At 45.4% G+C, this 26,466-nt stretch overlaps 1 long non-coding RNA gene across 3 annotated transcripts in view; it reads right to left on the reverse strand.

Moving 5' to 3' along the window:
* Window positions 1-5,358: 5,358 nt before the first annotated feature.
* LOC107401777 (uncharacterized) overlaps window positions 5,359-26,466 on the reverse strand; it is a 646,803-nt gene continuing 625,695 nt past the window's right edge. The window contains exons 8-10 of one of the 3 annotated variants that reach the window (XR_013051991.1): window positions 8,850-8,938; window positions 6,726-6,903; window positions 5,359-6,340 (exon numbers count right to left, since the gene is read on the reverse strand). This is a non-coding gene — a long non-coding RNA (uncharacterized LOC107401777). The remainder of the gene's footprint in view (window positions 6,341-6,725; window positions 6,904-8,849; window positions 8,939-26,466) is intronic. The other 2 variants (XR_013051989.1, XR_013051990.1) reach the window with 2 other exon arrangements.

A 26,466-nucleotide genomic window follows, 5' to 3' on the forward strand; every position in this document is an offset into this window, starting at 1 on the left:
GGTATGAAATGACAGTATTTCAATTTTATGACCTACTTGGCGCGCGTGTGTGTGTGTGTGTGTGTGTGTGTGTGTGTGTGTGTGTGTGAAGATCATAAGACAACTTGTGGGAACTGGTTCTCTCTTTCTACCATGTGACTTCCAGGGACTCAGGTTAGGTTGTCAGCCAGGCTGGGGGGAAGCTTGTTTAGCAGTTGGGTCGTGTCTCTGGCTCAATAAACGATCCGTAGTTTTTCTAGGACTTGAGATTACAGCGTGGGCTCCCCAGATCAACTTTTTCACTTCTGATCTTTTTTTTTTTCTTTTTTAAGATTGTATTTAAAAAAAAAAAGATTCTATTTTTTTGGCGGCGGCACACGCCTTTAATGCCAGCACTAGGGAGGCAGAGGCAGGGGGATCTCTGTGAGTTCGAGGCCAGCCTGGGCTACAGAGTGAGTTCCAGGACAAGCTCCAAAGCTACACAGAGAAACCCTGTCTCGAAAAACAAAAACAAACAAACAAACAAAAACTTTTATTTGGTGTGTATGAATATTTTTCCTGTATGTATGTACACGCACCATATGCATGCCTGGTGCCTGGAGTGGTCAGAAAAAGGCATCAGATTCCCTGGGATTACAGATGGCTGAGCTGCCACGTGGGTGTTGGCAACTGAACCCAGGTCCTCTGCAAGAGTAGCAAATGCTCTTAACTGCTGAACCCATCTCTCCAGCCTTCACATCTGATCTTCCAACCGCTATTTTCAGCCTCGTGCCAGGGTCCATAGAATGGTTAAAGCTACATGACATATTTTAAAGAAATAATAGCCAAATTAACCCTTCTCTAAAATTGGCAAATTTCACTTAGAAAGAAGAATAGTCTTGCCAGGCATAGAGGCCCAGACCTACAATTCCCGCACTAGAAAAGGTGAGGCAGGGGGATGACAAACAAGAGAATCATTTTACTAAGTCCAGGCTGGCTAGGACCGAAAAGAGGTTTGACCTTGTGAGACTTCCTCTGTTCCAGTCACCACCCCAGGCAGTGCTCAAGACGCTCCGCCCAGAGGGCCCTTGGGGCTCGGGCTTTCCCAGGTAAGGCTGAGTTTCCCTTTAGCTTCTGGGCGGGCGTAGCATATTGTTTTTATCTCCACACTCCACCTCCTGGGGGAAAACACCACTGCTTCCCTCCCTTCCCGAACTCAGTGACCTCTGGGACATCCTGTAAAGTTAGGGAGAAATTCTGAAATAAGCTGTGCCCCAAGGAGAGCTTAGGGTGTCCCATTCTTTCTTTTTTCTTTTAGATTTATTGACTTTTGTTTTATAAGCATTGACTGGTGTTTCACCTGCATGTATGCCTGTGTGAGGGTGTCAGATCCCCTGGAACTGGAGTTACAGAAAATTGTAAGTTGCCATGTGAGTGTTGGGAATTGAACCTGGGTCCTCTGGAAGAGCAGCCAATGTTCTTAACCCCCGAGCCATCTGTCCAGTCCCATGTCATTCTTGACATGCATTTTCACAGTTCAAAGCAGATGAACAAACCATATGCCACAGAGCCAACAGAATGTTCAGCCATCCCAAGGACCAAAGAGAAGCCCCTAACATAACTCAAATTTTCAAACAGCTCAAAACAATAGTTGACAGTTTACTGAGATGCTTCACGACAGAAGGCACATCTCAGTAGAAACAGGGGCTCTCCAGAGCCTCTGCTGTGGATTGGGTAGGAAGATAGTTCATTGCTCTTAAAAAGTAATAATAATCAAAATTAAGAGGCAAGGACTACGACTGTAGCTCAGTTGGTATAGTGTTTACCTAGCATGCACAAAGCCCTGGGTTCCAGCCTCGGCACTGCATAAACTAGGCCCGGTAGTACGTAGTACATATTTGTAATTCAGCACTTGGGAAGTAGAGACAGGAAGATCAGAAGTTCAAAGTCATCCTTAGTTGTCTGGGCTTCGTGAGAAAAAAAAAAAATAGGATGCAGAAATCTGGTTTTGTCTAATCTCAGACACTGTACAACAATATGGTCTCTACAGTCATGGCTAAGATTCCTTTTGGGGGGGGGGCACAGGGTTCGAGATAGGGTTTATCTGTGTAGCTTTGGAGCCCATCCTGGAACTCGAGTTGTAGACCAGGTTGGCCTTGAACTCACAGAGCTTCACCTGCCTCTGCCTCCCAAGTGCTGGGATTAAAGGCATGTGCACCACCACCGCCTGGGTAAGATTCCTTTTTGAAATGCAGTAACAGGAGAGCCTTAACCACAGCTGAGCAGATGTGTTGGACTGTAATGAGTAAAATTCATCTTTCACTGTCTCACAAGAGCCTTATATTTTATTACTCAAGCTACTATGGCAGGGGATTTTTTCTTAAATTAGAAATATTAATAATGTTTCTTATGATATAGGAACCCATTGTTTTTACCAGCAAGAAGCCTTCCCTAAATCAATAGCAACAAAACCATGTGTGAGAATCCAGCCGTCTCTGCTTCCTGTCCCTCTATGAATAGGGGAGGAGCCCCAGTCACAACCTCTAAGCTGGGTGCTTGCCTCCATCTCCCCAAAGTTCCCTCCTGGAATAACCTGGCTTAAATGTCAAAGGGCAAGCAGCGGCTTGTGTGATTGCGCTCCCCTGTGTTGCCTTGATGTAGGCACAGAGTTCAGCTGTGCAAGAGCCCAGTGGTTGCGCGCTTGTGTAGGAGAAGGGAGCAGGCTGAAGAGAAGGGGCCAACACTGAGCTGTGTGTGAGGAAGCTGCTGTTCCTCCAGCTCCCAGCTGAGAACTGTGAACACGGCTCCGCTCCGTCTGTCGTCTGGGCATCCCATCCACGCAAAGCAAGCTCATCACATGGTCCTCATTCCAGGCGCAGAACTATTTCCTGAGCTCTGGCTTGGGCCAGACTTACCTGCTCCAACACCTCCTGAATGCCTCCCTGCTCGCCACAGGGAATCCATTAAAAACAACAAAACAGCTGAGTACAGGAGACCTCTGCTCCACTGGTACCAAGGACGACTCCTCCCTGCTCGGCTACCCCACAGGTAGCTACATCTCTGACTTAACGGTGGAGAAGTTGATCACATAAACCAGAGAGAGGTAAAGATAGGCAGCTGGCCTGAAATTCACTGTGTTAGCTGAGGATAGTTTTAAACGGATCTCTATACCCATTTCCCAACCAATGGTATAACAGGCATGCTCCAGCACAGCCAGTTACAAAAACCTTCTTTAAAAAAAATTTTTTTTTTTAAAATTTCAGGACAGGGTTTCTCTGTGTAATAGTCCTAGCTGTCCTGGAACTCACTGTGTAAACCAGGTTGGCCTGGAACTCACAGAGATCCGCCTGCCCCTGCCTCCCAAGTGCTGGGATTAAAGGTGTGTATCACCACTGCCCGGCAACAAAAAAACTGAAGGTTTTTGACAAACAAAACATCCTTATTCAGGGTCTAGCCTGGTAAGTGTAGTCCTGGTCCTTCATCTAGGAAAACTTCTCTCTGAAACAGAGGTAGACCATTACAGAAAACCACAACCAGTCACACTGCAGAGGTGTGGAGCCCAGTTCCAAAGGATACCTCTAGAAAACACTCCACCACCTAAGGCTCAGGGAATACTGTGGAAGAGGGGGCAGCAAGACTATAAAAGTCAAAGAATCGGGGGTGGGCTGTGCTGTGAGACGGTGTCTCCCAGGATGTCACCCATAAGTCTAACCAACATGACTGCCTGAATATGAGCTGAACAAGGACAGTAGGAACGGATATACAGAAATGAACCGGGGAGAGACCATGAGGTTTCACCCCTACACAAAAAACTACAGGCAACTAAGGAATGCCAAGAGCTGTAGAAACAGTCTACCTCAAGGAATAGCCCTTGAATTGGTTATCCAGTACCAAATGGTCAGCCCTGAAGACATAGACACGCTAGGTGGTGGTGATGGCGGCGGCGGCGGCGGCGGCGGCGGCGGCGGCGGTGGCAGTGGTGCACGCTTTTAATCCCAGCATTTGGGAGGCAGAGGCAGGTGGATCTCTGTGAGTTCGAGGCCAGCCTGGGCTACAGAGCAAGATCTAGGGCAGGCACCAAACTATGCGGGGAAACCCTGTCTCAAAAAACAAACAAACAAAAAACCAACAAACAAAAAACCATAGACCCAAGCAATATACAAACTGAGCAGGTTATATTTAGGAATATGTGTATATGTGTGTGTGTGTGTGTGTGAGAGAGAGAGAGAGAGAGAGAGAGAGAGAGAGAGAGAGAGAGAGAATGTAACAACAATTAACGAGAAAAAAGAGACCATTAATTTGAAAGTGAGCAAGAAGTATATGGAAAAGTTTGGAGGGAGGGACTGGAAGGGGGAAATGATGTAATCATAACCTCAAAAAATAAAAGAACATTGTACATTTACCAAATATGTTAGCAAGCAGGACAAAGGCAGTGACTCAGTGTTCTCAGTATCTTCTCATCGAGATGTAGGCATGAGACTAACCTACAGCATTATCCTTGATCCCTTCTCGTGCTAATTTTTTGTACGTTGATGCCAAGAAGCAACATACTCCTCACATTTTTTTAGCCCCTCCACTTGTATATGGTTTAAACTCACAACTTGATTTGCCCAATAGAGTATGATGGAAGAGCAACTTTGCCAATTCGAGGTTTAGGCCTTCGAAGTGTAGAAGTTTCTCTTTAATTTAATGTAAGTGTTTGGGGGAGGGGGGGAGATACCAAACCACGGGGAAAGTTTGTGAGGAGAAACATGGCTTTCTGTTTGACCAGTCAAATAGCATGACTTACTGACTGCTTCCAACCATTACCAATGTCTACCTGCGCATTGTATCACGGACCACTTTGGAAGGTCCAGAACAGGTACATTCCAGATAACAAGATTCCATGATTACTCTGGTAGCTAAAATCAACATCACCATAAGAAATGAGCAAATGGTAGTTGTTTCAGGCAATCAAATTTTACAGTGTTTTGTTAGGCAGCGATGAGCAACATAAACATTACCAATCAAAGGCTATAACAAGCAACCTTTGCCCTCTAGCCCTGAGGTTAGTCTCTGGACTCCTACTAGGTATCAAGTTTGTAAACTAAAAATGTTTAACAAGTCAGTGTCCTGAAAACTATAACTGTGAAGAACATCTAGAGACACACACACATACATATAAACAGCACACATATATACATCACACAAACACACACATACATACACCACACACACATATAAACAGCACACACACGTACATACACCACACACACACACACACACACACACACACACACACACACAAAACAAACAGAAAACAAATAAGAGAAAACCTGCATGGATGTGGAAGTCCATGCTTGTAATCCCAGGCAAAGGCAGGAGGATTGCCATGAATTTAAACATATTCTGGAATACACAGAGGTTATCAATCTGTAGTACACAGCAAGATGCTGTCCAAGCAAACAAACAAAAAACACAGACAGCTGGGGGCATAGCAGGGCATGCCTTTACTCCTGTAACTCAGGAGGCCGAGTGGGGTACATCTCTGTGTTCCCAGCCTGTCGGGGCTACACTGTGAGTCTGGAGAACAGGCAGACTGTAGCCAAAGCCCCCACACAAGGATAACAAAAAGAACGTGCATTCACAGAGGTTTCTTTCCTTCAGATTTTATTTTTAAAATTTATTATTATTATCATTATTATTATTACTGTGTGTGTATGTACACATGCCATGGACCTTGTGTGGAGGAAGTCAGAGGATAACTTTGTAAAGTTGGGGTCTCTTCTACCACATGTTCCCAGGATCAAATCCAGCCCCCTAGGCTTGTGAGGGGCAGGCTCTTTTATGCACTGAGCAGGCCATTTCCCATGCCTGACACATTTTGGGTTTTAAAATAACTATTTTGGTAGCTTCCCTTTCTTCAAACCTTCCAAGCAAAGAAACCTCAAACTCTTAGCATATGCCTAGCCATAGTGATATGATATTTATATCAACTTCAGAATTGAAAAAAATTCCTGGGGAACAATGTTCATGCATTTACAAATACAAAACTGATTCAAAGTTTACGTGTGACCTTTTTTTCCTTTTCTCATCCCAATAAATAAGTCCCCAAGGAGCAGGGCGGGCATCATCTTTAACAACAGTAATCAAATAAAGCCAGAAAAACATAGACCCCAACCACACGGACATGACTGATAGAAGTTATTATTTCAAACACGCAGCTCTCCAATCTCGTCTCCCTCGAAGAGAAAGCAAAGCTGGGGCACTCATCGATCGATCCGCATCCTCCGGTGGCCTCCTGCCCAGGCAGGATCTTTCCCCTTCCTTGAGGAAGATGGGGGGGGGGGGGGGGGGGAGACGCGGACTTCTCTATATGACCTCCTGGTACAAGTGACCGTGGCTGCAGAGGAGGAGAAAAGCCCATGAAGCTGAAAAATTTTGCAAAGAGAAAACAATTGCCCCGCAGACCACGGTAAATACAATAACAGCGGTGGGGCGATTTGCAAGCATGTAACGCGCTTTTGTGCGGGGCTGCTCCTGCGGGCCTCGAGGGTTTCTGTGTGCCTGCTCCGCGGGACCTCCGCGACTGGCCTGCAGCACAAAGGCCGAACCCGCGCCCCTCCTCCAGCGACTCACCCCCAATCTTCCCCATGCTGGGGAGGTCTTACAGCGCACTGAAGACTTTCAGTGGGGTGCAGGGCAGTGCAATTTAGGATTTCTGCGGTACGGGGTGGATTTCCATGCCGGGCAGACAGGGGCCAGATTTAAAAATAGCCTTGACTCACCCGATTAACCCTTTCCTCGCTGAGCTGCTCTTTGCGATTTGCTTGCTGTGTACAGTGTAAGACCCAGCTTCTCATGGCTTGGAGATCAGCTGAATAAATGTCATGATTCATTGCCAAAGAGGTATTAAAATTACCGCCGTCTTTTATGGCAGCGTTGAAGGTGGAACAGGAAGGGGGCCTAGAGAGCAGGGGAGAGATGATGGCTACAGAGGAGGAGAAACGGTCGTGGTTAGAGGAGACATTGCCCTCACATGGAGACTGGGATGAGTCTGTGATTACTTTAATGACCGTGAAACTTGAGTATTCAAAGAAATAAATGAAGCTATGTAATCACCTTCTAAGACCGATCAAAGGCCGGTGAGCGAGCGGTGGGAGGGGCCGGTTATATAATAGCATTTATATCCCACAGGGCTCTTCAGGGCAAGGAAAGCAAGGGCCGGTGATGTGTCGGGGGAGAGCAAGCCTGCACTCCATCCTACCAGGAAGGCCTCATGAGCAGGGAAGGGCAGCCCGACCCAATGGGGCCATTCCGGGCCATTCCGGGCTCTTGCAGCATTTTGGCCGGGGGGTGGGGGTGGGGGGTGGGGGGTGGGGTGTCCGTGCTGATGTTTTGGGTTTCTCAGAGTTTTGTAGTGCAAATCAAACTTCAGTACTACGGAGGATGATGGGCAAACACCATCCAGCATGTGCTTGTGTGCTTTGATTTTTAAACAAAAACACACGACCCAATCAAAAGACAAACTTCTGATTATCTTAATGTGACGCTATTTTAATATCTCTATCTCTTTTTTGTTTGCTAATGTGATACTATAAAATAATGTAACCAATTGCCTAAGGGAGAGATGCCAGACATTGGCCTCCAGCTCTCTCCGGAGCTGAGGATGGCTTCAATGGCTGATCTTTTTGCCTCTACTTCACAAATGCTGGGACGTTCACCACTACCCATTTGTGCCAGGTTTGTGTGGCATTTGATCCAAAACAGGCCTCCTGATGTTAGACAAGCCCTTTACCAACTGAGCCACACGTCAAGCCTGAGACATTTGTGATTTTAGTGAATTTTAGTGTTTCTTAGCCTGTTGCTCTGGGACAGGTCTCAGCTGGCTTCCGATCCTGCTTCTTGCCCTCACAGCTGTGTGGCTCAGTGTGCCAGGCTCTCCCTTTCCTCATCTGGAGACCAGGTTCCTGCCTACATCCCCAGCTTGTTCTGAGGATGCAGGTTGACAAAAATGGGCTGATAAGGTCATAATGGGTGTTACCCTACTTCGGGGTTCCAGCAGGTCACAGGAATCCTTACTATAATCCCAGGCGTCGGGAAAATAAAGCCTTTAAAAAACAAAATAATACCTCAAGCCCTTCTAACCATGAGTTTGTTATTGTTGAAATTCTCCAGAAAAAGGAGAAAAAACAAAAGCCAGACACCCAGCTAAATTTGAATTTGAGATAAATAGCTGTTTTTCAGTGGAAGTGTATATCAGTAAAAAATAAATTGCTTACAGTTCTGGTCTGGTTGGCCAGCCATTTTCTACACACCAAGCTTGGCTGTCTAACTAACACTGAAGACCTGTGGATGGTTCGTTTGAAGCACTGGGAGTTGAAAGTGGACCCTCCCCTATGTCCCCGAGTTCTTTATTACTGCTCAGCCCCAGCCCGAGACCTAAGGGCAGATAATGCTCGCTTTCTTAACCCCGGCCTCCACTAAGGTAACAAGAAAGATGTATTCATTTTAGAATATTTTAAAATAAAATTAATATCATTATTTTGACTTATCCAGAATATAATTTCTCCACATTAAAAAGGACAGCCATTTTGACATTTTACAGTTTAAAAAGTGACTTGGATTTTTATGGTTTCTAGCTTGAACCACAACTATGTGCTGGTTTGGGGTTACTGTTCTGAGTGTGTTATGCCCGGATGCTGACCACCAGGCTTCAGGGGTGGGGTGGGGGGTCATTCTGTTTCTTTTCTTCTTCCCTTCTACAGACTAGAGCCCCATAAAAGCTCATTCACAGGAGGACCTGGTCCTGAAGGGACAAGGCCAGAAGCTGCCACACTGGGCCACACTGTCTGAAGGAGAAGAGAAGCCTTTCCAGGGAAACGACAGGGTGAGCAAGGAACGACACACACCTGAAGGCATAGGCTGGAGAGGCGCACAGAGATGTGAGGGCAGCCTGGTCTACATTGGGAGTTCCAGGCCAGCCAGGGCTGTGCTCATCCTGTTTCACAAAAAAGAAAAAAGAAAAGTAGGTTAGAAAGTCCTTGTTAAAAACAAAAAGTTGCATACAGTGTAACAATACTTGAAGCATGAGCTTTGCATTCTTAGTTCCATGGCACTACCATCGTATGGAGTTTATTTTATTATTTTTTCAAGACAGGGTTTCTCTGTGTAGCCTTGACTGTCCTGGAACTCACTCTGTAGACTAGGCTGGCCTCGAACTCACAGAGATCCGCCTACCTCTGCCTCCCAAGTGCTGAGGTTAAAGGCATGAGCCACTACTCTTGACTTATATAATTATGTTTTTAAAAAGGATTTTTGTATTTTTATTTTATGTGTATGAGCATTTGCTTGCACATATATATGCACCATCTGAGTGTCTGGCGGCCACGGAGAGGGCATCAGATCCCTGGAACTCAAGTTTCAGATGTCTGTGAACTTCCATGTAGGTACTGGGAAGTGAACCTAGATCCTCTGCAAGAGCAGCCAGTGATCTAACCACTTAGCCACCTGGCCAGCACCTCATGCTACCTTATAAATTAACATCTCAAACAGAAATGATGGGGCTGGAGAGGACTCACAACATCTGTAACTCCAGTTCCAGAGGATCCGACACCCTCTTCTGGCCTCCAAGGGTCCTTAACATTCGAAGGACAGAGAAATTCAGATCAAACAGGGCTTTTTGAGTTGTTTTGGTGGTGTGTTTTTGTTTTGTTTTCTTTTGTTTGTTTTTCAAGAGAGAGTTTTCCTGTGAAGCTCTGGCTGTCCTGGAACTCACTGTGTAGTCCAGCTGGCCTCGAACTCAGAGATTCACCCGACTCTGCCTCCCAAGTGCTGGGTTCAAAGATGTGCACCACCACACCTGGCATGGCCAAACAATTTCTAGAAAATTCCAGCTCTAAACCCTCAGGTAGTGATAGTGCATGGATCTCAGCAGCTGTATGTCAGTCTGTTAAACCAGTAGACAAAGTCTGCCACAGGTCTTAGTGCAAAGGGCCTGTGATGGATTCAGATGCAGCTCGAAAAGAATCCTTTGCTTTTTGGATACCTGCAAGTACCCCAAAGCACCTGGCGTGGCTTGTCACCTGCAGGAACACACACACACACACACACACACACACACACACACACACACACACACGGCACCAAAACAAACAAACAAAAAACAGCTGGCTTGCCTCTATCTGCCAGAGCCCCACCTGACCCTGAGCTGCAGGTAGTAAGGAAAACTTGCCCATCAGGCGTTAACAGCAAGATGCAAGATTGTAAAATATCAGTAGCGAACTTCTGCCCTCCGGGGTTCTCCCACTGTGCTGTAAGCCTGTATTTAAGACCTCCTCCCTCCTTCAATAAATGACATTCGGCATTTAAAATTTAATATATATATATGTATATATATAATTGAATGAATACTGCAAATGTGATTAATATCATGAGTGTAATTAATGAATATCATGAGTGTAATTTTAAAAATAAAAATAAAAACAAAGCAAAACTTGCCCATCAGTACCATTTTTCCTTTCCCACTTGGAAAATCTGTGAGGGCCGATGTCACAGTATCACATACCTGCTCTGGTTGTCAAAAGAGCTTGTGACAGAATATGCAGCAGTTCCCAGCTTCTTGCTAAGTAGTTTCGAGCAATTGTAGTGTTTCCTTTTTGAGGCTAGGCTGCTCTGCAATGGAAAGGTGGACTGAGGGACCCTTGTTCCTCCCTCACCAGCAAGTGTCCCATCTTCCTTTCACGGGTGGAGTGTGGCCACCTTTTGGTTTAGGTAGATGAGTGATCAGCAGTGATGCTGTGGTCTTTCCCCCCAGATGTTTAATAACAAACACACACATGTGATAAACACCATGATCCAATGCAGCTTGGTGAGAAAAGAGTTTACTTCATCTTACAGCTTGTAGTCCATCATACAGGGAAGTCAGGGCAGGAACTCAGGGCAGGAACCTGGAGGCAGGAACTGAAGCAGAGGCCGCAGAGTAATGCTGCTTCCTGGCTTTCTCTCCACAGCTTACTCGATTGCCTTTTTATATAACCCAGGTCCACTAGCCTGAGGGTGACAGTGCCACAATGGGCTGGGTCCTGCTAATCAGTCATTAATCCCACAGGCCGGTCTGTTGGAGGTCCTTTCTCTATTGCTGTTCCCCTTCCCAGATGACTCTAGAGGGTGTCAAGGTGATGAGGGTCTGGGGCAGCCATCATCTGAGATGAACTCAGATCGGGGCCTCCCTCAGCCATCATCTGAGAAACGGCCTCCTGCAGTAGATGGGAACTAAGACAGAGACCCACAGCGGGACAGTGTGCAGAGACTAGGGATTGGGAACACTCAGTCCTAGGTGGGATGTCTTCATCAAACCCCTCCCCTCAGGGCTCAGGGAACTATGTAGAAAAGGAGACTGAAGGGTTGAAAGAGCCAGAGGGAAGGGATGACTGAGGAAACTCTTCCAGACACAGCAGGACCGCTGACCTCCCAGAGACTGCCGGCCTGCACAGGGCCTGCACCCATTCAAGTCAGATGGGTCCCAGTGCTGGGGGAAAGTGGATAGGGCTTCCACCCCTAATCAAGAAGCTGTCTTTGCTGGGCTGTGATCCCAGCACTCGGGAAACAGAGACAGGTTGATCTCTGTGAGTTCAAGGCCAGTCTGGTCTACCAAGCAAGTTCCAGGACAGCCAGGACTGTTACACAGAGAAACCATCTTGAGAAAAAAAAAAAAAAAAAAAAAAAAGCTACCTTCACCTGCCACCCACTTGCAAAGGGAAGATTAGTTTTCTCCAGTGAGTCTCACTGGGTGTACAGACCACACTTAGGGGCAGGTCCCATGCCCAACAGTGGATGCCAAACCAAAACAAACCCAACCCAGTAGATGCTTTGTCTCATGTTGCTTTGTGTGGGCATTTTTATCTCATTGTTCTTTTGCTTGTGTATTTTGGTTCCTACTTTTTGGGTTTTGTGGGGTTTGTTTGTGTGTGTGAGTTACTCAGTTTTGTTTGTTTGTTTGGTAGGTTGGTTTTTTTTGTTTGTTTGTTTGCTTGTTTGTATTTTTAAGGAGAGAAAGAAAGGGTATGAATTGGACAGTTGAGGAGGTAAGAGGACCTGGGGGAGTTAGGGAAGGGAAAAGGTGTGGCAGAATATATCATTTAAAAAAAAAAAAAAAGGCTCAGCAGTTAAGAGCACTGGCCGCTCTTCCAGAGGACCCAGGTTCAATTCCCACTACTTACAACTGTCTGTAACTCCAGTTCCAGGGGATCTGACATCTTCACACTGATGAACATAAAATCAAGTTCAATAAATCACTAAAAACAAATCTCAGGCTAGGCAGATGTCTTAGTGGGTAAAGGCAATTGTTGCCAAGACTGTCTAGCTAGGACTTTTCATGCCTGGGACCCTATGGTGGAAGGAAAGAACAATGTTGTTCCCCGACTTCTGCATGTTCAGCGGCACACCCCCAAATAAATGTAACTTTAAAAGTCTTCTAAATCTATATTGAAATATCTTAATAAACCTCAACTCTGCTTCAAAGAAAAATACACCAATTGTTTGTCAAGCCAACTATGTCATAGCACTTCCATCTCTTTTCTAATGCCTCTGTCTGTCCTGTCTGTAACAGAGATCTTGTGTGTAACAAGTCTTGGGGGTTAGCAGCTATCCTGCTACACAGACAGGGTCTAAAACATCTTCAGAAAGAACACCAAGGAGGGGCAGCCTACCCAGCATGCAGTATCAAGTTTTGTGGGATGGTGTGTGTGTGTGTGTGTGTGTGTGTGTGTGTGTGTGTGTGTGTCACACGCACACGTCTGCCACCAACAAATGGGAGTCCCTGTCTTAGAGCACACATACTTCTGAACTATCCTGGTCAGCAGCAGAGTGGCACCATCCTATCTTCTAGAATCATGAGCATAAGAAGGGGTCTGTGGAAAGGCCTCCCTGCAGGGCTGGCTGAGGCCACCAGTGAGTGTTGTGAGATTCCCCTTGACAAGATATGAACACAAAGACCGTTCACTTGTTCACGATGATGAGGGCACAGAAGTGGTGCGCAGCAGGGGCCTAGGAGCGCACGCCCTGGCGGCGGCAGCGGGTGGCCTTGGGAAGCTGCCCCTGAGACTCCAGAGCCTATGTAATTTATATGTTGTTCGTAGTCAGAGGTGACTGGGATCAGCAGTTTAGTTGCTGGATGCCTCGAGCTGATTTGATGGATGAGTATCTGTGCCACCTCTTCGAGTTGCCACAACTCAGTGAGAGAAGCAGAGGATAAGACTGGTAGGTGAGCTGATTTAGTGATACCCAGGAAATGTCTTGATTTTATTGATTTATTATTTTTATATTTATTTAGTTTTTTTTTTTTTTTTGAGACAGGGTTTCTCTGTGTAGCCCTGGCTGTCCTAGAACTAGCTCTGTAGACCAGACTGGCCTCGAACTCACAAAGATCCACCTGCCCCTGCCTCCTGGGTGCTGGGACTAATAGGCGTGCGCCACCATGCACAGCCAAGACATGTCTTTAAAATTCACGGCGCCTCATGCTTCCACTTCCTTCAGCACTGCAGTGTGTTTTCCACATTTCCAAACAGGGCATCTCTCCCTGGCTGTGCAGTCTCAAGACCTGCTCTTCTAAAAATCCCCTTTGCTTCCAACAAATTCAGCAGGCTGATCCTGTTTGAAGACAAGGCGATTTCAACTCAGAAGAGTAATTTGCCTCTGTCCTGTCACTGGATGATCTGGCTGAGAATAAAAATCGAAGGTTTAGCTTTCTAGAGCTGGTCATGCAGCAGAGTCCTGAGACCCCAGCACTCAGGAAGTAGGGACAGGAGAATAACAAGTTCAAGGCCAGCTTTAGCACCTTGAGATCCTGTCTCAAACAAACAGAGACTAGGCAGACACTTCTCTAGTTTCTTGCTGTATTTTCACAGTGACTGGCAAGCATTGACACCACCAATAATGACATGTAGACAAGGATTTCCTGGGCCCTTGGATTCCAGACATTGCCAGTTAAAAACACAGATACTGACATCGAACACCATGCATTTGAGGGCACCATGTAGAGAGAGGACCATACTTACCTCAGAGCTTATTATATTATAAATAGACCATAAGAATACAAAAAAACAGAAAATCACAGTTGGTTTTCCCTGATGTGGTGGTGCATACCTTTAATCTCAGCACTCGGGAGGCAAAAGCAGGCAGATGTCTGTGAGCTTGAGGCCTGCCTGGTCTACAAAATGAGTTCCAGGCTAGCCAGAGTTACAGTGAGACCCCGTTTCAAAGAAAGCAAAAACAAAAACAACTATCGTTGGTTTTTATATACACTCGTAGTTACTAAAGTTTGATTGCCTTCACATTATTTAGTACAGTGTGACAAAGATACCGAACTTCAAGGTAGACAACAATTCAATGTTTATGTTTTGTTTTAGACATGGGATCTTACATCCTTGTGCAGGCTAGCCTTGAACTCCTGAGCTGAAGCATCTGCCAGCTCAGGATCCTACAACCCCACTCCCTAGCCCCTGCTGAGGAAGCATCAGCAGTATTATCACCTGCACCTGCTAGACAAGGCCGAAGTTTTTCGAACATCCACAGAATAGGCAGCCAGTCATCCTCCCGGCTCCACAGCCCCGTGGTTCACACTGCTTTCAAACTGTGTTAGCAGTGGTGTCTTGGTTTTAAGGATGCGGTTAGCACTTTGCCTCATCTTCTCAGTGGTGCCCGTCTGTCGCTCTGCTCAGTCCCCAGGTGGACTTTAGCAGGTGACTGTGTGATGCTTGTTTTGGGAAGCAGGATGTCTTACCGTAAGGGGAGGACCCCTGGGTTTACGAAGCTTTTCCACAGCAAACGGAAAATTTAAGTGCGACTCTGAGTTAGTCCGTGCACTTCTGAGCTCCGTTCTGTTACTTATGTGGTGCATGACCTTCAGCAACTTACAGATTTTCCTGTCTCATTTTGATCATTAGTAAAATGGGGTGTATTACACACCTCTATATCACATTCAAGATTAAAATACTACCAGTTGCTTTGGCTGGAAACAACCTAAGTGACCATCGATAGAATGAAATATGCTGTGATCCAGACTAGCTGAGAGAGCCAGGCCATGGTAGCGCACACTTTTGATCCCAGTACTCAGGAGGCAGAGGCAGGCAGATCTCTGTGAGTTCAAGGCCAGCCTGGTCTACAGAGTGAGATCCGGGACTACTACAAAAACCAAACCACACAGACTCGCTGAGATGCTTCACAGCGGGAGGACCTGGAGAGACAGCCCAGCAATTGTTAGCTTTCTGCTCTTGGAGAAGACTAGGATTCCAGTCCCAGCACCACGTGGTGGCTTACTAACACCAGTAACTCCAATTCCAGGGCATCTCATGCTCTTTTATAACCTCCTCAGCCTTCTGTATGCATATGGAGTACATTCATACACTCAGGCACACACGCATGCACGCGCGCACGCGCACGCTCACACACACACACACACACACACACACACACACACATACACACACATGTCAAAAAGAGAGAAAGTGAGAGAGGGCTCCCGAAAGATAAAGTGCATGACACACAGGCCTAATGTGAGTCCTACCCCTGGAACCCACACAGGAGTGGAAAGACTGAACTGTCCCCAGGGAGTTTTCCTCCGACCTCTATACATGTGCACATATACATCACATACAATAGTAATAAAATCAAAATTTAAAAACAACCCACAGAGTGAAAGCTGGACATTGTGGTCCCCATCCTAGTACTCAGAAAGTGGAGGCAGGAGGATCATGAGTTGAGTTCAAGGCCAGCTTTGGCTGCATAGGGTATTCAAGGCCAATGTGGGATACATGAAACCTTTACAGGCTAATTTCAGTCACGTGACTAAACTTCAAGAGCTCAAAGTGTGCAGGTTCTGTTTCCAGGGGGCATTATTACAATGAAATGGAAGAGATGCTGTACATTCAGCCTTCAAAGGTATGAACTCTAAAAGCCAACAAAATCCCAGAATGACAACAAAGAATAAACTTGATCTCCCTGAACCATCAATTCTGCATGGGACAATCTCCCTGGAATGTTGCAAAGTAAGACCATATATGCAATAAAATCTTATTTACTTATTTATTTGAAACATGGTTTCACTGTGTTCCCTGGCTGGCCTGGCACTCATTAGGCCCTGCCTGATTTAGAGATCCACTTGCCTCTGTTCCTGTCTATATATCTATGTACGTATATATCTATCTATCCACCAATCTTTGTGTACCTACTGATGTCTATCATCTATTAATCAATCTATATCTTATTTAGCATCTCTCATCAACCTGTTGATATATATGCATGGATTTGTTCATCGTCTATATATCTACCTCTATATCATTTATATGTATATACATATCTCTGTATCTATCATCTGTCCCTGTCTGTCTATCATATACATATTTATCATCTATCTATGGTTCCAACCATACCTCTATCTTTCTGAGATTTACACTTTTGGGGAATTGATAGAAAGTCTCTTTCTCTTATTTCACACGTCACTTCCAAGTATGCTTCTTGAAATGTTTGAACTGTTATCTGTGTCATAGTCAAGTTTGAAATTATGGCACCAGGCATTCCTGATGTATAGATACTGTAATTACTAAGGAAAGCTTTACAAACAACTGGCCCTTACGTAGGTAGGTACTGAGGGCTAAGGAAGTGATTGGCTTTGGACTGAGGCCTAAATACTCCTGTGTTGATATCTTTGAGTGTAGGAGATGTGACCCTTCCCCTTGTCGGTGGAGCTGTTTTTCAAAATAGAACCTACATAGCTCCTTGCTCGCTGTGAGTCCTCAAAATGCCTGTCTCCTGACTGAAAGGAGTCTGAGTAAAAGCCTCTTAGGAGCGCGCCACAACATGAGGCTCTGTGCCAAGCAAGTTGCATTGACCCTAAACCCACTCTGGACCTTCATGAGTGCCCACTCCTGCTTACCCAGCTGTGGACAGGGGGTGGTGGTAGGGCGGGATGGTGGTGTTTCCTTTACCTTTCCAAACCCAGGAGCTCATCTTCATGATGAGCCTCAGATTCCATTTTGAGTTGAAATACATTTCAACCCATTTCTTCTGTGTGAGTGGATCTCAGGCTTTCGCTGTGAGGTTGTTTCCCCTGACTTAAAATTTCATAGTAAGAGCTAGGTGTGGTGGTGCATGCCTGGAATTATAGCATGGGAGTCAAGGGAGGGGCGGATGCAGGAGAGTCAGGTGTTCAAGTCATCTTCTACACAGTGCATTGGAGAGGCCAGCCTGGGCTACTGGAGACTCCAACTCAAAGGAAAAATAAAGGGAGGGAGGAAGGAAGGGAAGCGGGGAGGGAGAGAGGAAGGGGGAAAGCTGTTTCACAGTGAGAAGATTGGTACCCACGAAAATAACCTCTTCCTCCTGTCTTATTCTACATCACCCAAAACCTTCACACCCACTGACTGATTTGATGATTAGAGGACAACTCTGGAGCTTCTGGAAAGTGTCCAGGAGGCTTTGATTCTTTGCTTCTCTGTCTTTCAGTATGTTTGCAGCAGGCCCAGTGGGGAACGCTCATGATCCCAGCACTTGGGAGATGGAGACAGACATCAGGTTCTGGGTTAGCCTTGGCTACGTTTGGAGTTCAAGGCCAGTTTGGGCTGTACCAGACTCTGTCTCAGAAAGCAAAACAAGGTGGCTAGTAGAGAGAGGCTCACAAGGCCCCACCCTCCCTGAGGGTCTTCAGATTGTTAATGGTTGCCAGGTGAGATATGTGTCATTCATCCTCACAGGACACTGGATGGGAGACTCTGGGGTTTGAATCCAACTTTCCCCAGCCAGGGAGACACAGACGGTATGGTTATACACTCACATGCAAGTGCTCTGTAGCAAAGACTGTAAGAGCCAGAGGGTCAGGGAGTTTGCTGTGAGGTTACGTCTCCTAGTAGATTAAGAAGTTACATCCATAAAGTTTCACCAACATGGCTGCCGAAACATGAACTAAACAAAGAGGACACCAATGGACACGCCAAACAGAAAAGGGAAAAAACGCCCATGGGTCTTCACCTCCACACGCTGGGAGCAGGAGAGGTGGTCCTCCCTAGGGAAGAGCACAGCAACTGATTGTCGGATTGCCAGTCAGCCCTGAGCACACATGAGTGTAATTAGATAGACTCAACCGTCATATTTGGGAACGTATGTGTATATACTTACAACAACTAACAGTGAGACAAGAGGCCATGAATGTAAAGAGAGAGGAGAGCGACCTAGGGAGGGATTACAGGAGAAATGTAATTGCATTATCTCAAAAATGCTATGTAACAAGTCGATTACTTGCTTTTCTGATTTGATTCCTAAAATTAACTTAGGAAGATTATAAAGGAGTCAGAAGGAAATTGGCAAGATTTGTGCCACAGACCGACTGCTGAGGACTGGCTTTTGGAAGCCAGGGAAGGCCCGCCTGAGGGTTCTCAGATCGTCATGAACACAAACCGAAGAGAAGGTTTTGTTGTGTTATCTAGACCCAGAACCAGCTGCCCTGGATTTCCTTTGTTTCTTGTCCTTCCCTGGGGGAGGAAGTTCTGATTAAAGAAAGCAGGGTCCAGCATGCTAGACAAGTGCTCTACCAGAGATGCGCCCCTCGTGTCTGTGTCCTATGGGTTTTTGTTTTTGTTTTGTTTTTCAAGACAGGGTTTCTCTGTGTGGCTTTGGTGCCTGTCCTGGATCTCTCTCTGTAGCCCAGGCTGGCCTCGAACTCCCAGAGATCCACCTGGCTCTGCCTCCCGAGTGCTGGGACTAAAGGCGTGCACCACCACGGCCCGGCTATGTCCTATGTTTTAAGATAAAGATGCTAGATAAAATATAATGAATAAACATAGGAGAGAAGGTCGAGAGGGAGAAACAAAGGAGAGAGGGCAGGGTGATGAAAAGAGAAGACATGGCTGGACAGATGGCTCAGAAGTTAAGAGCACTGGCTGCTCTTCCAGAGGACCCGGGTTCAATTCCCAGCACCCACATGGCAGTTCACAACTGTCTGTAACTCCAGCTCCAGGGGATCTGACACTTTCACATGGACGTACATGAAGAATGTATGCACCTAAAATAAGAATAAATGAATCATTAGAAAGAAAAAAGACAGGAGGAAAGAGAGGGCAGAGAAAAGAGAAGGAAGCAATGACGGGAAGGAGGGAAGACAGAAGGGGAGAGCCTGAAAGGGAAAGAGAGCAAAAGGACGAGAAAACATTTGGAACAACAGCCAACCAGGAGACAGGGACAGAGTGCACGCGGTTACCAACAGAGCAAGGGACTTCAGAACTTCAGGAACAGCTGCACAAATACCCCCGTGAACACCAGAGCATTGTTTCAGTGCTGAGATGGAACCCAGGCTTGACCGCCAACCCGAGAGTCTTTACGTTTTTCAGTTCTTGTTTTGCATGTGGGGAGACAGCAGGAGTTTGGATCCAGGGCCTGATCGCCCACTTTCACGTCCTCTGAATATCTTCAGCCCAATGTCACATTTTCTTAGCCAAGTCTAAACGCTGAAAAGGTCCAAGGGCTTGGGAAAACAGAGGGATGGCTCAGCGCTTGCTCCACAAGCTGGAAGGACTGAGTTCGGATCTCCAGCACCCATGTGACAAAGAAGACGACTGTAGTCGAGCAAGCCTGGGAGGCTGAGATGAGAAGATCCTTGGGTCTCAGTCAAACCTAAATGGGTGAGCTCCAGGTTCACTGTGAGACCCTGTCTCAAGAAATAATGTTGAGAGTAAGAAAGGAAGACTCCCAACATTGACCTCTGACCTCCATACATGCGTGCACACACGTTTACATCACACACATACATGCATTGTTTTTTTCTGTTTTTGAAAGTTCACACAGGCCTGTGATCCCAGCACTGAGAAGGCAGAAGCGGGAAGGCTGGGTGGAGCCCAAGGTCAGCTTGGCTATAGATGGAGACCTTATCTCAGATAGACAAAAAAGCGCGCCTGAGGCTAGGCACGGCGGTACAAGCCTGTAATCCCAGCACTTGGTAGGTGGAGGCAGAAAGGTAAGCCTGGACTGTATACAGTAAGGAGCCAACCTGGGCTACTCAAATTCTGTGTCTATCTGACCACCCTGGAAGAAAACAGCAACAACAACAAAAACAAGAAGAAAAGCAAACAAACAAAAAACTAAGAAGAATCAAACGTGGCTATCACTTTGTGTGTCTTGATTTTTATGTTTAGAAAGAGCGAAATAAACACAAGTAAATAAAATCTTTTATGTCCCCTATGAAATTATCCCCTCCACCTTTGAGGCAAGGTTTCACTACGTAGCCCTGGCTGTCCTGGCATTGATTTGTGGACCAGGATGGCTCTGAACTCACACTGTCCCAAGAGATAGGTTAAAAGTACCCTGACACCATGCAGGGCAGTGCACACTTTTTAAAAATAAAATCCTAAGAAGATTCTCCCATTGTGCTGTAAGCCTGTATTTAAGACCTCCTCCCTCCTTCAATGAATGGCATTTGGCATTAAAAAAAATCCTAAGAAGAACAAAGGTAATATAATTTCTCTCTTCAATCTTGCCAAGATATTAAAAGACAGCGGTCCATAAAAACTAAAGGGCTGGTCACAACTCAGTGGATGAGGCCTTGGCTTTGGTTTGCAGCACCAAACTGAACCAGAAGCCTGTAAAACAGCCTCAGGAAGGTCAGAAGCTAAGCTTTGGCTAAGTAGTGAGTTGTTGATACACAGAAAGTTCTAGGTCAGTCCTGGGATACATGAGACCTTGTCTTAAAAAAAGAACAAAACAAAACAAAAACCCTCCAAGGGCACAGAGGTAGAGTGCTTGAGGAGCCTGGTCCAGGCCTGGCTTTGATCAGACGGGGGAGGAATCCACACAGTGATTTCATTACACAAAGCTGTCTTGAGTTCTAGAATTTAAAATCATATACAACTCACAGAGGTAGGCAGATTTCTGGGTATTTGAGGGCAGCGTGGTCTATATAGTAAGTTCCAGGCCAGTAAGGGATACATAGTGAGAGTATGTCTTCATCAATCAATCAATCAATAAAAATATCTAATTAGAAATCATGTGCAGCCAGTTCTGGTGGTGCATACCTTTAATCCCAGCACTCAGGAGGCAAAGGCAGGAGGATCTCTGTGAGTTCGAGGTCAGCCTGATCTACAGAGTGAGTTCCAGGACAGCTAGGGTTACACAGAAAAACCCTGTGTTGAAAATACAACAACAAAAAACTTTACTATTCTATAATACAAAAAGTTGACAGTAAGAAAGAAAACACAGACCATTAAAGTCCATTTTGTGTGTGTATTAGTCTTGAACTACATGGTCTACATTGGGTTGATAGTGAGGAACAGAAAACACAAACCATTAAAAGCCCGTTTTGTGTATGTATTAGTCTTGAACTACATGGTCTACATTGTAGGCTGCTTCCCCCATGGAGTGCTTGTTCGGCATGCACGAAGAAGCCCCAGCTCGACCACTAGCCCTGCTGAACCAAGTGTGGGGACAAATGCCAGCATCCCAAAGCTTGAGTAGAGGGTTGGGAGTCCAGGGTCGTCTTTCGTTACATAGTAAGCTCAAAGTCAACCTGGACTACATGAGACTGTCTACAAATGACAATAAAAATACATTCAAAAATAATCATCTAAGTAAGTAGATGCCCTAGTATATCAAGACCTGCAATTACAAGTCAAGATTCATGTTGGGGTTTTCGTAAATGTTGGCCTCAAACAAAGCTAGAAGTCGAAAGGTATTGGAAGACCAGCAAGATGGCGCGGTAAGGGCTGCTGTCAAGTCTCAGAGCCTAAACTCAATTCCTGGGATCCACGAGGCGGGGAGAGGAGAAACCACTGCCCTAAGTTGTTCTGTAACTTCCATAGGCTCCATGGTATGAGCTTGCCCAAAAACTTGCATTTGTATGTGCGCAGGCACACGTGCGCATGCATGCATGCATGCATGCATGCATACACATTTTTAACTTAAATGTAAAAAACATTAAAGTAGTCTGTAATAGTACATTCCATAAAAACAAAATAAAACACCTTTTTTGTTGTTTTGAGATGGGGTGTGTGTGGGTAGTGGTGGTGGTGGGTGGTGGTGGTGGTGGTGTTTACTATGTAAATTGGCTACCCTGGAACTCACCTCATAGACCAGACTGGCCTTGAGCTCACTGAGATCGGCCTGCCCTCCACCTCTGGAGTACTGTGAGTCAAGGAGTGCACCACCATACTAGGACTCCATAAAAAACAAACAAACAAACAAAAATTTAAATAATAATTGTACTTAATTATCCTGTTTATATCATTTCACCCCACATCTGAGTACAGGCCCTCCCTTGGCCAATCTGTCTGCCTACAGATCCACAGCCCGAAGGAGGTCATCTCCTGTTAGACTTCTACGGTGCTGGCAGACAGTGTCATCACTGGGACGTGCTTAAGACAAAGAAGGGCATCTTGAGCATTAAGAGGGAAAGCAAGGGTGCTCTGGACTAAGAGGGAAGCTCTGAATCCATCTAAGATTGATCACTATTCTCCTAGTTAATCTGTTGTCATGTCTAAATTTGTTTCCTCGAGTAGAAAATAATCTACACTTCCAACTAAGTTATTCATGGTCCAGTTTGTTCTCAGAATACTATAATAGGCTTTGTGGAGATAACTTTTATAATAGGGATTTAATGGAGTGAGAAGACGAGAAGTCCCAGGCTCGGAGCATGAGCATTTGTACAGAGCACCTCCCCACCCTACCCGCAGCCTGTATCCCAAAGGATATTCAGCCTTAGTTAGAATCTAATTTTCACAAAAGAACTCAATGGAAAGGCATGGCAGCCGCTTCCTATGGGGAGGGGGCTTACCATGTGCAGAGCTGGCCAAGGCAAAATAGCAAGTAGGGATGAGGACAGAGCTCAGCAGGGGTCAAGGCAGAGCCCCTCAGTGCTTCTTCCAGTGCGGGCCAGGCCCCCCTGCTCTCCCAGGGAAAGTGAAATTTGAGTGGTGCACTCTGGGAAAAAAATGTGTGTGTGTGTGTGTGTGTGTGTGTGTGTGTGTGTGTGTGTGTGTGTGTGAGAGAGAGAGAGAGAGAGAGAGAGAGAGAGAGAGAGAGAGAGAGAGAGAGAGAGAGAGAGAGAGAGAGAGAGAGAGAGATCACAACGGTTTATCCACATCAGCTTTATTCCCCCCCGCACTTCAGATAGCTTAAAGTGCGAATAACTCTTCTGGGAGACACTGTTACATTTTGCCATTTCTTTTCTCTTTCTCTTTTTTAACCTCTGTGTGATGTTGCTTTCCTTATTTACAAATTTCCTCTACTTTGTATCCAAATGGAGCCTATTAGTCATTTGCTTTACAAAGTAGCAAGGGACTTAAGGCAAACAATTCATCATCAATCCCACAGCCGCCACCCCCCCACCCCCCACCTCCACCCCCGCCTGTCCTGAGGTGTTAAAATTCCTCCTCTAAAACATTTCCAAACAGCTACACACTTTACTACATAACAAGGTTACAAGTTCTTTATTTATTAATGAATTTTAATAATTGGCTTTCTGTTTCTCCCACATGATAACCACGCTACATCTAGTTTGTTACAGAACGGCCTGCTTACCTTATTTGCATATTTGTAGCAAAGTATGGAAAAGAGTAAAGATGTTTAGCTTACTATTTACATAAAGCTGATTTTAGTCAGGTAGGGATTCTGAATCGGATACCTTAACACTTCTAACTTTTGAAAGCGGAGCTTCATGCGTTTTAATGATTTCTAGGGCTGACAACATTTGGTTTGCCTTCCAAAGTGTTTATACTGTCCCCAATAACACTTGGCGAATGCTGTCGTCTTCGGCTAAATCCTCACTTCGGGGGCATGCTATGCCTCTGTGAGACAGGGTCAGGAGGTCAGAATTGATTTTGGAGGCCACCTGGAGAGTCCAGGCCACGAACTGACTCAAAAAATTTATATCAGAGCCGGAATAGACCACCTCCCACGGTCAGATCTGGCCTGACACTCCAACCACAGGCCCAGCCTTGCAGACGGGCTTGGGGAGAGGGCAGAGTTGTCGACCCCAAGAGCTGACCTCTTCAAACTTCAGGAGAATTTTTTTGGCAGTTACCACGGTGACTGGGTACTCTAAAGGCTTATCCTTCTTACTGAATGGAGGAGGAAAAAAAATAGGAAAAAATATGTTAAAACCTACCTCATAGACATGTGTATCACAGTTAACGTTTTTTAAAAGAATGAGGATGGCCTTGACTTGTTTATACTTTGGATATTAATAAAGACCTGAAAGATGCTCTTTCAAATTACAAAATTTGATGTTTGAAGTATATACTGTTTTCATGTTTGTTGTGTGCCTGTCTGTCTTTTTCTTTTTTCTCCTTTTTTTTTTGGGGGGGGGGGGGAGACCCACATTGCTGACAACATACGAATAAGGCATAAGCAAACCTTTTTTTTTTTGGTATGAGCAAACCTTTTAAACAATGCAATAGTCTTGGAAATCCTAATATCACCCTGCTCCTTTCAGAGAATAATCAGCTATTGGAGGGAAATTTCTAAATAAACATTTTTGCCTCAAAAACAGGCTCAAGGTAATTTTTCCCCTTGAGTGAAGGTTCTCCATTGTGCCTCCCTTGAAATAATAAATGTAGGGGAAGAAAGCAAAGAAGTATTGTCATTACATACTTTATTACATGTAACAGATGACCTCACAAAAATAGTACATACGTTAAAGACAACACTCATGGCTGGAGAGATGGCTCAGCCAATTAAGACCACTGGCCACTATTCGGAGGACCCAGGTTCAATTCCCAATACCTACATAGCAACTCACACTTGTCTGTAACTCAAGTCCCAGGGGATCCAATGCTCTCTTGTGATTTCCATGGGCACCAGGCATGCATGAGATATACAGACATAAGAGCAGACCAAACACCTACACACACACACACACACACACACACACACACACACACACACACACCACCACCACCAACAACAACAACAACAAAACAACTCTGGCAATACTTTACACATAACAAAGAATACACAGAGGGGAAAAAATACTTTGTTTTAGAGCAGTGACTACTGAAGCTTAAAATAAGCAGCAGAGTTAGGCGTGGTGGTGCACATCTTTAATCCCAGCGTCTGGGAAGGCAGAGGCAGATCTCTGTGAGTTCCAGGCCAGCCTGGTCTACAGAGTGAGTTCCCAGACAGCCAGGGCTACACAGAGAAACCCTGTCTGGGAAACAAAAGAAAACAAAAACAAAAACAAAACTACAACAAAAACCCCAACCTAGCAAATGCTCTTTCATGTTAATGCCAAATTCGACCTTGTCCTAAAGTCCCAGACAACATAAATACTTACTTAGTCAGGTTCAGTCCCTCAGAGCAAATGCACACACATCAGAACGGATACTACCTGACTTTTGGTCACAGGTTAGAACACAACACTTTTAAAAATAGTTCCTGGATGTAACATAAAATTAAGTGAGAATTATAATTCTGTTTTGTTTTGTTTTTTTAAACTCGGAAGGCTAAGGATGAGATTCTCTGGGGGAGGGGTTGTTTAACACCAGTGAGATCCTGAGTATGAGTCTTCAGCCCTACAAAACATTAGCAATGACAAACCAACTAGACAGCTGAACCATAACTTTTGTGAAATGAAATCACAGACTTTCAATGGTGTTGTTGCTCCGACCCACCCTTAATTTTCTCACCTACCGCCTGATCTGAAGACTCTGGACCCCTCCCCCCAACCTCTTGGGTGCCTGCTATGTGCTCACTCATGTGTACCAGTGTTTAAGAGCACTTACACACACACACACACACACACACACACACACACACACACACACACACACACCATCGAGCACCGGAGAAGCCAGTGTTGATTGGCATTTAAAGAAGCATTGGCTATATAATAAAACAATGTCTTTGGTCTAAATATCTTTTTTTTTTCTCCTGGAAGTGACAGCACCTTTACTCCCAGATCAAAGCCATCTTCAGCTACATCAAGTTCAAGGTCAGCTTGGAATATAGGAGAGCCTGTTTCACAAAATAAATAAAGAAGTAGATACGGATCTTTTCCATATTGATTCTAAGTGCCCTCCTAAAAGATGAATTACCGAAATGTAATAACTGTCACACCCAAATGATACAGAAGTGACCGAGAAGTGTTCTAAGCTGATCTTGAATGTGCATTCTGCTGTGACCTATTTTTACTGTTTCATAATCACCACTGGCTTCCTGGAATAGAATGCACATAAATCTATGTGTTCAGTAAGTTGTCTTTTGTGTATGTGTGGTGTGTGTGTGTGTGTGTGTGTGTGTGTGTGTGTGTGTGTGTGTGTGTTTTGAAACAGAGTCTCTTATTTTGTAGCCCTGACTGTCCTGTTACTCTCTATATAGAGATAGACCAGGATGGCCTCGAACCCCTGAGTGCTGGGATCAGAGGTGTGAGCCACCATGCCCAACTGGTTGTTTGTTATTTCTGAAACAGCATCTTGCAGTGTGGCTTGGGGTAGCCTCCTGCCTCAACCTCTCTAGGGCTGAGACTACAGGCATGTATCCCTGATTAATTTATCT

The sequence above is a fragment of the Peromyscus maniculatus genome, chromosome 6 (assembly GCF_049852395.1).
Source record: "Peromyscus maniculatus bairdii isolate BWxNUB_F1_BW_parent chromosome 6, HU_Pman_BW_mat_3.1, whole genome shotgun sequence".
Lineage (NCBI taxonomy): Eukaryota > Metazoa > Chordata > Mammalia > Rodentia > Cricetidae > Peromyscus > Peromyscus maniculatus.